The following is a 4,502-nucleotide window of genomic DNA, read 5'->3' on the forward strand; positions in this document are numbered from 1 at the left end:
TCGCTAATTTGTTTGCTGCACCACGCAGCAATTTGTAAATCGTCACGTCCAAGTTCAACAGAACCGATCGATGCGTGACCACAGTGATCGCTCGAATCGGACGGTTCAAGTAGTGGATAAACATCGTAGACTTGACATCACTTGCCTACACACCATTGAAACGCAGTTCATTCATGGAGACGCATGGTGCTCCATGAGTCACAACCGCTTGCTTATCGGACACATTGTGTGGTTTTCAACCCACATTTTATCGTCCCTCGAAGAAAGGCATGCCGCAATATCTAGAGTTGAATTCACATGTGTTATCGATAGGTCAGTTAATCTACTTGCGGCACCTACCACCACGACATAACTGTGTACGAAGAAGATATTCTCAATGGACGGCCGATGGTGGTCTTCAACCCACACCGCATGGTTCGCATCGCATATGTTTGGTGGAGGCGAGGCGCGCGATGCGCGCATTCTCTCGCTTCTCATCATCGGCGCCATCGAGTAGTCTACCCCCATGTGTAGTAAGGTGGCCGTTCTCTCCGTCACAGTGGTCGTCGTCGTTGCGTCTCCTCTCTACTGCTGCTTGCTGTTGTCTAGTAGTGTGACTCTGCCATCATGCCATATCTCAGCAACTGAGGCGTAAGGCGTTACATTTCATATCCACTTCGCACTCCGTATGTGATACCCAACCATGGGCCATAACTGCGCGGGTCGTTCGTTCGTTCGACGAGACAGTCAGTCAACCAGTGTAGTCCGCGTGTGGTGTGAATAGACCGCTGCTGCTGCTGGTACGCATCGCTTTCGTAGTGTTTGTCCACCGACGACCGATGACGATGACGCGACGACGACGACGATGCGATGTTCGGTTGACACTGACTGGCCTGGCAGGTTGATGAATCTTAGAGTACCGATTCGCTAGTTAGTATGAGTACGACAGTGAAGCTACTTGGACACGGGCGAACAGTGTTGGATGAGCGCGGAACTAGTCTAGCCGCGTACCTATCGGTCAATCGTGTGAAAAGTGCGAATTATCTAGCTTGGGCCAAGTGCTGTTTTATGTGAATTGCATTAGAGGAAGAAGCGCAACCGAGCGGAAAGAAAATTAGCTGCGAAAAAGCGAGTGACTACGGCGACAAAGTGACGGAGCATATCTACATTTTTAATTTGCAGGTGGTCGCGCAAAACTTCTTCGTAGTGTAAACGAATTGACGGAGTCACCTCCGCGCGAGTGATTGGGTTTATTGACGCCCAGGGTGAAAGAAGGAGTGCAGATACGCGTGAAGAGAATTTCTGATGCGACGGACGACAGAGCTTGTCGCACAAGAAGACATGAAGCTATCCCGGTCAGAGTGCTATCCAAGTGAATGAATATGAAGTCATGAATCACGTCGTCGTTTATTGATCTGTTGTGAGGCCCTAAATTGACTAGCCGCCTTGTGCGGTGGTGGCCTAAGTGAGTCCGATTACTGGAGAGCTGCTGTGTAAGAAAATTGTCTTAATTGACGGTGTGTGTCGTGTCGTTTGAAATTCAAAGTCAAAGAGAAGGAAATTTTCTCGGCTGAGACGACACCAGTCAGTGCAGTGTGTAAACAGGGCAAAAATTAGCATAAAAAGTCCATAGGGAGTTACCGCAGCGAGAAAAATCGCAGCGCAGGCATCAGACTGTGTTCTGCTGGTTGACTGTATGTATTGGCGTGGTTGTTTATATTTGCGATTCTTTGCAATAGTCGTCCCGCAGTAGTAGCGACCCGGCGTGGCGTGGCCCGGCAGCTCGCGCTGTTATTGTTGTGCATTGTGTAAGAGCTTTGGTGGACCGTGTAGTGTATGTTTATGGTTTTATTGCTACTTGAATGCTTGTCTACATTCATTGCCACTATTGTTGGCCGGGGAAACGATGCGCCGCTGCTGCTCAATAGAGGCGATGACAACTGCAAACGAGGGATCGATATCAATTAGAAGGCCGTTTCAAGCAAGGTTAGTATGTGAGGTGTTTCTGGGTTTTTGGAATTTTGTTTTGCACAATCCGTTCATTTGTTTTGCCGCCGACTGTTTGTTTGTTTTGGAGCCGGTTTTGCGCGGGGGTTTGTTTAGCTGGTTTTTCAATTTTAGTTTTGGTTTCATTCGTTGGGTATTCAGAGCACATACAATCGATTTGAATTTCTGTGTTCCGCAGAATGATTCTCTTTGAACATACGAGTGTTTGAGCAGGTGATATATTTAGCTGATCAGAAATAGTTACTCACCGGTATGCCCTAAGTATACTCGAATTATTTTGTGAATTTTAAGAGAATACGTAGTGAACAAATGGGATTTTGATAAACTCTTTGTAAATTTGCATGCTATTTTGCCTTGGATGATTGCGTCGCAGCTTCGCCTAAATGCATCCCAGAGCTTCAAGCTAATCATCACATTTTATTGTTAGATTTAGTCAGGTATTTACTTACAATTTCCTCAAAAGTTCTCTCTGGGATTTATTCAGGACTTTCTTTTGAGATTGAGTGGGTCCACCTGGGATTTATGGGGAGCTCTTAACAGAATTCTTCCAGGAACTAATCCCAAGATTCCTCCAGAGATTCTTTCCGTTTTTCTTAATGAACACCTTCTAGGATACCTCCAGAAGTTCTTGATATTCCAAATTTTTTCTAGGAATTCCTAGGTTCCTTATTCTGGTATTATCCCATCAATTTATCCTGCGATTCCTTCTTGGTTTCTCCAAACACTATTTTAGGCTTCTTGCAGGAGTGCCGTCTGTGGTTCCTCAGAGAGCCCCATCTGAGATTCTTTTTGAGGTTTCTTCAGAAGTTCCTTTTAAGATTCTTTCAGAAGTTTTATCTGAGATTCCTAACCTGAAACGATTCCATCTGGCATTTCTTCAGGAGTTCCTTACATATTTTATTCTGAGATTCCTTCTGACACTTTAAGGAATTCTTTCCGGGATTTTTCCAAGATTTCCGGAAATCCATGAAGAATTTCTTCAGAGTCTCCCGAAAGTTTCTCTTGGAATGGTTTCAAAAGTTTTTTTTTTCTGTAACTTCCAGCAAAAAAGAAATAATTTCCGGGAAAAATGGAATCCCGAAAGGAACTATAGGAGGAGAATCCATCTGAGATTGTTTTTGGAGGTCTGTCAAAAATCCCCGTGGGATCCTTTCTAAGATTTTTAAAAAGTTCCTCCAGGAACTTATTTCAGAATTCTTTCAAAGATTCTCTGGGACATCAAACGATTTCTTCTAAGATCTCTACATGAATTCTGGGTATTCACCAGGAATCTCATCCTAGATTCATAATTGTTTCTTTTGGAATGTCTTCCTAAGTTGTTTTTTGCCTTCTAGATGGTTTTCCTGGTAAAATGCCTGGGAATTCCTGCCATTTTACCCGGAATTCCTCCTGGAGTTCTCTCGGGGATTGCTTCAGGAATTCTTTCCAAGTTTCCTACATAAGGACTGTTCATTTTATAAAGAGGACACCTTATTTGTGTGATATCTTTTTTATTTTTCAATAAAATCATTATCGGTTTTTTGCATAAATTTCAATAGCTATTCTACAGTGTAGGAAAAATATAACATTATGCAAATTGTCCATAGTTATGGAACTGAAGCGGTTTTCGTTAAAACTCAATATAACCCCATTTCTCAAAATTCTACTCAACTTTCCACATACATAACTTTAAAATTTTCATGAACTTTTCAATGTGTTGGGATCTAATACTATTCTTCTAAAGGTAGAGTGTAATAGTTGGTCAGTAATAATGCACCAAGCATTATACAGCTTGATATAGTAAGTTGCCTTGTTATCAATGAAATTGATAAAAAACACTTATTTAAGTCCAGTGATGCAATAACACTACGGAATCAGTTCAAAATTTGTCCAGTATAGAAGAGAATCGCATTCTAAATGATGCCGAAGAAAAATATGCTTTAAAGTACATTCTTCATAATAAATTTAATACTTAATGATGGCCATAATGAAAAATTGCATACTTTTTGCTCCATAAATGCAAGTTTTTGATTCTAGAGAAGCTTATTATTATTTATTTTCAGCAAGGTCTCACCCTATGTAATTATATACCTTATTTGAAAATAACTACATGTTAATTTTTATTTTCGACATCATTGTTACGTTGTATTTGCAATAGAGTACATCGTTATTTAGAAGAACCTTCATAGAACGAAGCGGTTTTATCTCCGGTAACTGCCATGAAGCACAGTAACCAAGCCAACAATGCTATCAAGAAGCGGTTTTCTGCATTTGAATTTGCATTATTAGTACTTTCAACTAGATCCATTGAAAACATTCAAAATTTAATATTTTTATACATTTTTGTTTAACAAATAAATTTTATTCTGAAAATCGAGTCCAATTTGTAACTTTAATATCTCAACAACCATTATTCCGATTAGGTTTATATTTTGCCAGAATATGTATCACTCAAACTGCTGCAGCATGGCAAACACTTTTTTGTAATTAAAAACGATACACCGATGTTTGACAGAAATTTTGTGTTTATCTTTAGT

At 40.8% G+C, this 4,502-nt stretch overlaps 1 long non-coding RNA gene across 1 annotated transcript; it reads left to right on the top strand.

The window, feature by feature from the left end:
* Window positions 1-922: 922 nt before the first annotated feature.
* On the top strand, window positions 923-1,619 carry LOC134284685 (uncharacterized). Its single transcript, XR_009995882.1, has 2 exons — window positions 923-1,012; window positions 1,162-1,619. It is a non-coding gene; the product is annotated as an uncharacterized LOC134284685 (long non-coding RNA).
* Window positions 1,620-4,502: the final 2,883 nt, after the last annotated feature.

The sequence above is a fragment of the Aedes albopictus genome, unplaced genomic scaffold, assembly GCF_035046485.1.
Source record: "Aedes albopictus strain Foshan unplaced genomic scaffold, AalbF5 HiC_scaffold_523, whole genome shotgun sequence".
Classification (NCBI taxonomy): domain Eukaryota; kingdom Metazoa; phylum Arthropoda; class Insecta; order Diptera; family Culicidae; genus Aedes; species Aedes albopictus.